The 11,909-nt window shown below is 42.0% G+C and overlaps 1 long non-coding RNA gene across 1 annotated transcript; it reads right to left on the reverse strand.

The window, feature by feature from the left end:
* Positions 1-5,725: 5,725 nt before the first annotated feature.
* LOC135541066 (uncharacterized) lies at positions 5,726-11,453 on the reverse strand. Its single transcript, XR_010455909.1, has 3 exons — positions 10,946-11,453; positions 10,701-10,787; positions 5,726-7,297 (listed from the first exon to the last, which is right to left on the reverse strand). It is a non-coding gene; the product is annotated as an uncharacterized LOC135541066 (long non-coding RNA).
* Positions 11,454-11,909: the final 456 nt, after the last annotated feature.

Consider the following 11,909-nt stretch of genomic DNA (forward strand, 5'->3'; position numbering starts at 1 on the left):
AAAAGCTGCACTCCAAGTGTTATTTGAAATTACCACTTTTTGTGTATAATGTTTACTGCATTTCAATACAGTCCAAAGTGTCATATATGTCAACATAACGGTAAAAATGGGGCATTTTGACTCACTTTGTTTTTTACCATATCAACAACCATTTTTGTTTTTTGCATTATCCATTTGGGTGTGCCCTGCTTGGTCTATAGGTGACACCTACAGCACCACCTCCCCCTCACACTGGTCTGTCTCTGTGCTGTCTGTTTCTATAGGCTGTACTCTGTCAGGCCCTGAAGTGACACAGATGACTGCCTATCCTGGTAAGCCTGTCCTGCTGCCCTGCTCCTGTTCTGAACCCGACGCCAAGCCTGAGTATGTCCGAAAGACGGTTGAAGCTGAGCCAATCAGAGAGATCCTAGGGATCAGGAAGTCTAGTGTAAGTGATGAGTACAGAAGCAGATGGCAGGTGTATAACAACAAGAAGCATACAGGGAACCTCTCTCTCCAGCTCACAACCATCACTGAGAAGGATGACGCTCTGTACAGGTGTAAAATCAACAGCTCCATGTGAAAGGTTAGACAAAATGTTTATTTTCATCAACTTCCTTAGCACAATCTACAACTGTAAGATGATATACTGTATACAAATGTGCATTTTTTTGTGAGCAAAACTTGCTCACTGACATCATAACAACAAAACCTATTATTAATAGCCTTCTCAGGGAAGAACATATGGTGGAGAATGGCCACACACCACACATACTCACCTACAAAATGAACCAGGGAATGTATATGTTTTTCTTGACCTGGTATCTAGATCCTGCATCATCGGTTAGGCGTCAGGGTCATCTCCTATATTCCTACTCCGATGTATCAGACAATCAGACATGTCACTGTTTGTATTCTACAGGCTGTACTCTATCAGGCCCTGAACATACAGAGATCACTGCCTTCCCAGGCCAGTCCGTTCTCCTGCCCTGCTCCTGTACTGACCCTCAGGCCAAACCTCACAGCTTCACATAGTCCGTGGGCGTTCTCCTGCCCTGCTCCTGTACTGACCCTCAGGCCAAACCTCACAGCTTCACATAGTCCGTGGGCGTTCTCCTGCCCTGCTCCTGTACTGACCCTCAGGCCAAACCTCACAGCTTCACATAGTCCGTGGGCGTTCTCCTGTCCTGCTCCTGTACTGACCCTCAGGCCAAACCTCACAGCTTCACATAGTCCGTGGGCGTTCTCCTGCCCTGCTCCTGTACTGACCCTCAGGCCAAACCTCACAGCTTCACATAGTCCGTGGGCGTTCTCCTGCCCTGCTCCTGTACTGACCCTCAGGCCAAACCTCACAGCTTCACATAGTCCGTGGGCAGTCGGCTAGCCACCAGTGACATCTGGTCCTCTCTCTCCTCTAACTGGAGTCATGTCTACAGGCACAGCGTGCAGATGTCTTCTAACAGCTCTCCTGGAGACTCTCTCCTCCTCTCCAACTTCACTCACAGGAATGGACTATACACATGCAAAATGACAAGCCATAATACCACAGCGCATAGACTCATCCTTCTCACTGGTAAGCACAGACTTTTAGTAATTTAGTCACAGATGACTTTTCAAGGCTAAGCACCCCATGACAGTAAATATTCTAAAAAATAATGTTGAATAAATGATTTTCATAAATTCATACAGATAATTGAATTGTTGTTTTATCAGTTACAACGCTTAGGACAGGACAAGAGTCCAGCAGACATATTCCATACTCCCATAATGCAGTGCTTGCCTTCCTCACATTACCCGTGGCAGTTGGGTGTTACTTCTGGATATTGTTAAACTGTTGTCAAAAAGAGAATACACTGTAGTATCCCTCGATTATGTGTAGTACTTACTATAGAACTTTGTAGTATACTATAGTAAATACTACAGTAATATCTGCAAAAAAACTAGCGTCTACAGTTTTTTTTAGATAGTAATAATATAGTATTACATTTGCATATACCCCACCCATTCCCCTTATCCCAATTTATGCCACCCATGAGAGTGAAACCTATATGCCAAGTATATTCCATGTATTGTTCTCCCTACACTTATTGTTTCACCCTGATCTATCCCTACAAGCACCAAATATATTTACTTACTTATTACAGGTTATAGAAAAGAGCAGAAACTCTGAACGATCTGTTCAGACTCCAGTCCTACCTACAGGTTATGCAAAATGTGCTATTTAGTAATTATCCGGTTTCCTCAAGGAGAAAGCCCCCACTTATGTCAAAGATACACTTAACAAAAATATAAACGCAACATGTAAAGTGTTGGTCCCATGTTACATGAGCGGAAATAAAAGATCCCAGAAATTTTCCAAATGTACAGAATGCTTATTTCTCTCAAATTTGGTGCAGTGATTTCTTTACATCTCTGTTAGTGAGCATTTCCCCTTTGCCAAGATTATCCTAACAGGTGTGGCATATCAAACAGCGTGATCATTACACAGGTGCACCTTGTCCTGGGGACAATAAAAGGCCACTCTAAAATGTGCAGTTGTCACACAACACAATGCATTCTGACTGCAGGAATGTCCACCAGAGCTGTTGCCAGAGCATTGAATGTTCATGTCTCTACTATACAGTGCATTCAGAAAGTATTAAGACCCTTTGACTTTTTCCACATTTTGTTACGTTATAGCCTTATTCAAAAATGTATTAAAAACACAATACCCCATAATCACAAAGCAGAAACAGCTTTATATATATGTTTGCAAAAGCATTAACAAACAAAAAAACAGAAATATTACATTTACATAAGTATTCAGACCCTTTACTAAGTACTTTGATGAAGCACCTTTGGCAGCGATTACAGACTAGATTCTTCTTGGGTATGACACTACAAGCCTGGCACACCTGTATTTGGGGAGTTTCTCCCATTCCTCTCTGCAGATCCTCTCAAGCTCTGTCAGATTGGATGGGGAGCGTGGCTGCACAGCTATTTTCAGATTTTTGATCGGAACATTCAGACTTGTCCCGAAGCCACTCCTGTGTTGTCTTGGCTGTGTGCTTAGGGTCGTTGTCCTGTTGGAAGCTGAACCTTCACCCCAGTCTGAGGTCCTGAGCACTCTGGAGCAGGTTATCATCAAGGATCTCTCTGTACTTTGCTCCATTCATCTTTGCCTCAATCCTGACTAGTCTCCCACCATGCTTCACCGTAGGGATGGTGCCAGGTTTCTTCCAGACGTGACGCTTGGTATTCAAGCCAAAAAGTTATTGGTTTCAACAGACCAGAGAATATTGTTTTTTACCACTACCTCAAAGGCCTGACTGGTGGAGTGCAGCAGAGAGTCTTGTCTTTCTGGAAGGTTCTCCAATCTTCACAGAGGAACTCTAGAGCTCTGTCACAGTGACCATCAGGTTCTTGGTCACTTCCTTGACCAAGGCCCTTCTCCCTGATTGCTCAGTTTGGCCAGGCGGCCAGCTCTAGGAAGAGTCTTGGTGGTTCCATTTAAGAATGAAGGAGGCCACTGTGTTCTTGGGGACCGCTAATGCTGCAGACATTTTTTGCTACCTTTCTCCAGATCTGTTCCTCGACAAAATCCTGTCTCTGAGCTCTACGGACAATTCCTTTGACCTCATGGCTTGGTTTTTGCTCTGACAACTGTGGAATGTTATATAGATAGGTGTGTGCCTTTCCAAATCATGTCCAGTCAATTGCATTTACCACAGGTGGACTCCAATCAAGTTGTAGAAACATCTCAAGGATTATCAATGGCAACAGGATGAGCTCAATTTCGAGTCTCATTAGCAAAGGGTCTGAATACTTATGCAAATATCAAAAAACATGTTTTCGCTTCATCATTATGTGGTATTGTGTGTGGATTGATGAGGGAAAAAATGATTTAATCAATTTTAAAATAAGGCTGTAGCGTAAGAAAATGTGGAAAAAGTCAAGCCACCTCCAATAGGAATTTGGCAGCATGTCCAACCGGCCTTACAACCGCAGACCACGTGTATGGAGTCGTGTGGTCGAGCGGTTTGCTAATGTCAACGTTGTGAACAGAGTGCCCCATGGTGGCGGTGGGGTTATGGTATGGGCAGGCATAAGCTACGGACAATGAACACCATTGCACTTTATCGATGGCAATTTGAATGGCCAACAGATGCATATCTGTATTCCCAGTCATGCAAAATCCATAGATTAGGGCCTAATGAATTTATTTCAATTGACTGATTTCATCATATGAACTGTAACTCTATAAAATCTTTCAAATTGTTGCATGTTGCATTTATATTTTTGTTCAGTATAATAAAAAATAAAAAATGCTACAGTCATGTCTGCCAAAGCACTACAGTAAATACTACACTACAGTGAATACTATAGTATATACATATAGTTATACTATAGTATTTTTTCATGTGGGCCTCTGCTAGGATAATCTTACACAAACTATTATTTTTTTAAATGTAATTTGTGAGGTATTTTTGACGGCTCCTCTTTGTCCTCTGAAGGTAATGCACCAAACCCTAGATCTACAGTGTACAGAGGCATGCCAAACAACCATGGAAGCGAGCTAATTTACAGCCTCTCAAGCTGGTGGTAAAGCTATTAAGCTAATTTAACACATTTTTTTATTAAACCACAACTGTAATATCACATTGAAATAGAAGGTTTACCATAAAGGACACTTTCAATCATCAAACAATCAATGGTCCTCAAAGAGGCATGGCCACATAGTGTGTCCATATTTGTCTCTCAAAATGCCTTACTGCGGTTGTTTTTTAAATGGATAGCTGGTAATTGCTTTAACAATTTCATTACCCCCCCCCCCATAGCATCCCACCTGTCACTATCAATCCCTCTGTTCAAATATCCCCTGCCTTCCTTTTTGGGTCAAATGATTTAATTTCATATTTTAATAAATACATAATGTAGTGCATTGAATTGGGAGGCTGGTAGAACATGGTGTTCCTGTGTGCCCAAGGGAAAGCCTGCTATGGTTTTATTATTCCAACTCAGACATTCATGGTCTTTGTCAAATCTCTGAGGTGACATTCTCTATAGCTCTCTGTGATTTTGTCACCTTAGGTCAGGGGTAGGCAACCTTGTTCCTGAAGTGCTGCAAGTATTGCAGGGTTTTGTTCCAACTGGGCACCACACCTGACCAACTGAGCTAATTGATCAGTTCAGTCATTGCCTAAATTGAACACACCTGATCTTCCAATCAAAAACATGAAGCACCTGCACTCCAGGATCAGGGTTGCCTTCACCTGCCTTCGGTGATACCTCCATCAAGGTGAAAAAAAGCATTCGTTATGTTCTGAATTCCATGTCACCTACTTCTCCACGTCACCATGGCCAATGAAAGGCCTATTGAGCTAAACCAGTAATGTAGCTCATCCACACAAGAGAACACACAGGATAGGATACATATACAACTTTTATTTCTCAAAAAGGAAGATAGAAATGTTTTTCAGAGTGAAAGGGAGGAAGGGGTAAATGTTGGCAAGGGAAACAAAGGGCCAAACGTGTCATGTCAAGAACCCCCGCAAAAGGCTCAAGAGGGTGTGAGGAGGGAAGGTGAAAGAAAGTGGAGTCAGTGACAACACCCCCCGGTGTGTCTTAACTATTTGTATCCCTCCATCAAACTCTGCTGTCCCTCCTGTCAATCTCCATGCATTCCACAGCAGAGCCCCCCCAACCATCCTCTCACCCACCCCGGTTCCAGCCCCAGCCACCATATCACCCTAACCCTGGTCCCAGCACCAACCATACTCTCACCCTAACCCTAACCCTGGTCCCAGCCCCAACCACTCACCCTCACTCTTGCTATTTTACGATTCAGGTATTGATTGGTGAACCACAATGTGCGGTCAGCAAGCTAAGTCATGTAGAAGGGCAGGGATGATCTATAAAGGACGATCAAATGTGTCAGAGTGAGACAGATGTGATGTAAGCATTTGGCCCCTCCTGCACCAACATGCGCTTTGTGCCTTCACCCTAACAGGGATTAGGTGACCCACCCTCCAACATCAATCCCATGGCTAATGTGTGTGGTGGTGGGGATGAGAGGGGGTTCTGGGGAGGTTAAAGTCTGTGTGTGTGGGGTAGGGGGGGTATAGCAAAACAGAATATATAGTGACAATTTTAGAAAAAACAAAATTTGGAGACAGACTATCCCAATTTAACCCCTGATAAGACTCCAGATGATGTTAATATGCTCCCTAATCCATTTTGTAGGTGAGTGTGGCAATTCTCCACCATATGTGTGGGATAGTGGACCCATCATGCATAGGCCCTGAGGATGAGTAGGTCACCCACTCAAGGGTAGAAGAGTCTCATTGAATTCAATAATCCAACAATTTCTCTTTCCCAACACAAAGGCTTAAGGCCTGCATTCTCTTGAAAGGGTTCCCTAATTCATCTTCTTAATATATATTTGTTCATATATTGGGTATTTTTCCACTGTACGTAGAGACACATACTCATTATGTTTCAAAGCAGATTGAATATACAAATCAAAGTTCTACATAAAGCTGTTGTTTAGCAAACCCATGAGTTCCTAGAGTACCTGGCCCATCTGCCAGTCTGTGGAAAAATGAATTGCCCCATTTGACCACTCATTTGGGGATGGCTAGTCTGACAATGTCATTACCCTTCTCTGTCCTAGACATTCCCAATTCTGTTGAATTCACATCCACTTCAGACAAAAACTTCAGTGTTTGTCTATTCACATCTTTCTATGTCATGGAAGGATCAGAAGAAGTAGGGGGTGACCCAATGCCCTCTTAGACACGATCACACCCATTAAAGATTACCTACTAGTGCATGTTTCATTTTCTCAGTGAAGTACAAGATCACAGGATAACCTCTCACTCACACGCCCAGCAGTATCAGAGAGGAAAGTGGTAGACAGGAAATAACACAACAGTGACATTTAGTGGTTGTCACTATACTACTATTTCACTCTGGGAATTTTAAATGTTCTACTATTTCAACCTTTTTGATTATATTTTATTAGAACAATGACACATTGCAAAACTGATGAAAAAGATTACAAACAGGAGGGGATCAAACTAGGTAATCTGTAAGGAATTGTAAATGACTTCACCAGCATTACATTGGAAATAATCAAACATTAAAAAGTCAGCGGCAGTTACAAATCAGTCAGTGTGTTAATCAAACAGATCTCCCAGGATGGGTCTGCTGTCTTTCCCTTTTCTGCTCCCCCTCTCCGATATCCCTTCTTTACTAGATAGGTCCTCTTCAGATTCGCTTCTCACTGGCTGGGCTAGTGCATAAACCCTCCTCTTTCTGATAACAGGGACAGTTTGAGCTGTTTCAGAGGGAGAAATAATATTAGCTTCTGTGAATTAAGCAGTCCTTGCTGATCACATGACCAAGATGATAAAGTAAGAACTTTAAAAAACATGCATAGACATAACCACACTTCTGTATATCGTAAGAGGGACCACTTCTTTAACAGGGCACTAGGAGGTGTCTACTCATCGAGAGGAATGTACCCAGGGGTTCTGAGGGTTCGTTACCCAGGGGGGATGGTTGTGTTCTGCGCTGTGTAGGACTAGCCGTCCATGGATCCTCCTCCAGATTATGGGGGATCCCCCAGCTCTGCACTGGGGTGGATGGAACTGCAAAGTCTGTAATTTTAAGTGTGTCCACAAAGTCACCAAGGACCTCACAACTCACTGTTGCCACACCCTTTAGCTTACCCTAGCAAATGGAACTTCAGTAGCCTACAGCTTATGTGCTTATAATAAGGCAGAGGGCTGTGTATAGGCCTACTTTTGCACAGTATTAAATAGACTAAGATGTGGGCTCATAGTGGAAGTGTACTTTATTTCAGGGTGTTTTCACCATACTAATGAAGCTTCATTGAAATCCTGTCTAGGAGATGGGCAACAAGTCTCAAAATGCAAGCCTTTAGACCAGTGTGGTGTCAAAATAACCCTGTGCGAGGGTCCAATCCGAAGGGGAATCGAACTCAATATTTAACATGACTAAAACCAAATCAAAACTGTGTAGAAATGATAATGGACCTACATTCATACAATTTCAAGAACCCTGTCTAAGGAAATGAAAGCTAGACAGTCAAATTTGACAGTCAAATATAAAAACTAATATAAAGTGTGGCACTCTGGACCACTGGTGTAGCACACACCCATGCAGCCCACACAAGGCTGGGGGGTCCACACACTTTGGGGGCCTCCAACCCTTAAAAAGGTCAGGCCCCCCCAGATAGCAGATTAACACAAACATTTTATAATTACAGGAAATTAGCTTTAAACTGCTAAATGTTCTCTCAGCCTCATGGCAAAATGTGCAGAACAGCAGGAAATTAGCTCAGAGATTCTTGAAAGTTGGGACAATCCTTGTCCGGCAAGGGAACTTGATATAGATATATATAAAAAACATTAAAATGTGCATTTAGGGGAATATTATAAGGGAAAATATGTGTTTTTGGAATTCTCAATATTATTCATTTTCATGTCGGCTCTATGCCTGTAAATGCCCTTGTCCAGAGCAAAGGATCCAGATTTCATACTCTCCAAAAAAGTGTTTTAAATTATAAAAACTGCCAATAAGGGGATATTAACTGAAAAATTACATTATGTAGTTTCTTGCAATACCTCTCTGTGACTTTAAAGAATATTTCTTAAGACTGATCCCTAAAAGAAGTGTCTGGAGATTGTCAACTCTATCAGATTTGCCTAACATGCTAAATTAACCAGGAATGAGCAGGGTCAGCTATACCATAAGGACTGTCACACTGGTATAAAGGATTTGGAGACAGGCACAGGAATACACAATAGGGTTTTTTAATACACCCAAAACAAACATGTAAACAAAACACTAGGCTGTACCCAAACAAAAGAGCAAGGGTAAACCTTGCTGAATGACGATACCCGTAATACACAATATATAAATCTGCACCACCACATAGGTACTCACACGACCAACAGACATGGGAACAATAACCGACAAAGACAGAGGGCACATATAACATATTAATCAGGGGAAATGGGAACCAGGTGTGTGTAATCAGACAAGTCAGTCCGGGGTTGATGATAATGAATCCCGTTCAGTGAAGCCGAGAAAGCCGGTGATGTAGACCTCTGGAACTGGTGAACAGAATGAGCAGCAGTGCCGGGGTGATCCGTGACAAACACCCCAATGTCCTCATTACATGTAGTGAAACAAGACCACTCATGGTCTGTAACGTTCTCTACTTTTGATAGATTTAAAACAAACAATATATCGGAATCCCCATCTTAACAAACATACACTGTCAACCCATCAGCCTAATAGTTTAAGGTATAATTATTTATTTTCAAATATGCAACTATTGAAAAACAAAATTGCTACTGTATAAACCACTTGAATGAAGAACAAAAAGCAATTTGTCAACACTGTAAAACAAACTAAGATTTTTGTCTAACGTCAACTCCTTCATGGTGTTGAAAGATCTGATAACAACCATTCTTTTATTGTGGATTTTCAAATGAATAATTTTTCATATTTAAAAAAATGTTTGTACTTAACTTTTATTTTTAGTATCTGTTGTCAGATGTTAACTCCGTCACCGATGGAGTCAAAGTATTTAGTGTGCTTGACCTAAGGGATGTTTGCTTGATTTATTTAAATCTAGAAAAAGAATGTCAAAATGCTAATGAAAATAGCCCTGGAGCATTTAATAGTGCTATATACATTTTTTTTTTTAAAGACGTTTGGAGTTGTGCATTACATATTTGAATAATCTAAATGTTAGAATTAAACTATCAATGCCATTAAACACATGTTGGACAATAATTGTACAAATTAAATGCTTTTATGGTGTCTGACAGAGTTGACAAATCTCGTTAGATTATATATATATATTTTTTATTATGAGATTGTTCCTTTACATGGTGTGAATATTTGTCATAATATGATATCTTATCATTTGGTCCATCAAAATATATACAATTATTTGTTAATATTATGACAAATATATATTTGTTTTACCCCCTTTTCTCCCCAATTTCGTGGTATCCAATTGTTAGTAATTACTATCTTGTCTCATCACTACAACTCTCGCACGGGCTCGGGAGAGACGACGGTCACGCGTCCTCCGAAACACAGCCCAACCAAGCCGCACTACTTCTTAACACAGCGCGCCTCCAACCCGGAAGCCAGCTTCACCAACGTGTCGGAGGAAACACTGTGCACATGGCTCCCTTGGTTAGCGCGCACTGCGCCCGGCCCGCCAAGGAGTCGCTGGTGCGCGATGAGACAAGGATATCCCTTCCGGCCAAGCCCTCCCTAACCCGGACGACGCTAGGCCAATTGTGCGTCGCCCCACGGACCTCCCGGTCGCGGCCGGCTGCGACAGAGCCTGGGCGCGAACCCAGAGTCTCTGGTGGCACAGCTAGCGCTGCGATCCGGGCCACCCGGGAGTCACCAGTCACGCGGGAGGCATTATGACAAATATTTGTGGGAAAAAAGTTGAGATTGTCCAATCGTTCAAGAATCCCTGAGCTCTAAACAGCAACATTTTCCATCAATAATACTGCGCATTTTTCTCTCGGGCCCATTTAAGAAAAAATAAAGGTCCTTGCTCGAACCTTGTAGGGGTCACGCGAAACTGTGCTACACCCCTGCTTTAGACATTGTAATGTGAAATAAAGCAGGCCAGTTGAGCTGATGACAGTGCAGTGTGCATCAGTAATTCAATCACTTACTGCTGAGTGGAGAGCTTTGGGTGCTGACTGATCCAGTGACATAAGGAGACCGCGGTACTCCCTGGTCTGTTGTGCTCCTGGCGGGACCTGCAGTATAGTTAAAATATTCTCACTAGTTAAACATAGCAGGCAGCACTGTGTATATGTAACGTTTCTTACTATAGCCACATATAAAAACATATTTGCTATAGCTACTCACAAGGAGAACATACAACATTAACCTGTCTTGCTATCTCATCACTTACCAGATGAGGTCACTAGGCCCATTTCAAACCACTCCAGACCAGCGCTGGTCTCTGTGATGTCGGGTACATGAGGAGACGGTGACTCAGGGCTCGGATAATAAATTCTCGTTGCGAATTCTCGGTTAAGGTTTTGATAAGGCGTGTCGTCATTTCGCAATAAAACACCTCGTATTAAAGGCATTGAGTCCATAGCTAACTAAATAAGATGAACTTGGGCTAGTCCTAAAGTGAACAACCTGAGCGCAGGACGGCTGGTAACTATTCTGTGTAGGGACGCTATTAGCTAGCTATGTTAGCTGGCTAACTGGTTAGCTAGCTATTTCCTGCATCTTATGCGCCAAACGTTGTTTAAACGCGGACTATCTAGCTACTAGCGGTTGATTAGTGTGAGAACATCTTAAAGGCCATGTTTCAAATAAATAAATTAGCCAATAATATAAATAAAACACACACTCCTTGCAAATTGCTGCTAGATTAAAAAAAAAAAGTGAAGCACATGCTCTAGTAAGTAAACGCCCCCTCAAGTGCATGACGCAGCCTGTGCTTTTGCCAGCACCTACACCTTTCCTGTGAAGTTCGTTCAGGTGAAGACGCTGGTTCTACAAACAAGTAGCTAGTTATTACTCCATGGCCTGAAGTACTGGAATAAAACAAAAATTATCTGCTTCAAGGCAATTGTCACTTTTATATGCATACATGATTTTTGTTGGTGAAAGGCATGCACTTTGGCATTGCTAGCTGGCTTCTGATTTATCCATCCTAATTTACTATCTAACAACTGACAAGTTGTGTCAGGCACATGCATGGGGAAAACGAATAGCTATAATTGCAGTGGTGGAAAAAGTACCCAATTGTCATATTTGAGCAAAAGTAAAGGTACCTTAATAGAAAATTACTCAAGTAAAAGTAACCCAGTAAAATTATACTTGAGTTAAAGTTTTTGGTTTTAAATATACTTAAGTAT

Source organism: Oncorhynchus masou, chromosome 6 (genome assembly GCF_036934945.1).
Source record: "Oncorhynchus masou masou isolate Uvic2021 chromosome 6, UVic_Omas_1.1, whole genome shotgun sequence".
Taxonomy (NCBI): Eukaryota; Metazoa; Chordata; class Actinopteri; order Salmoniformes; family Salmonidae; genus Oncorhynchus; species Oncorhynchus masou.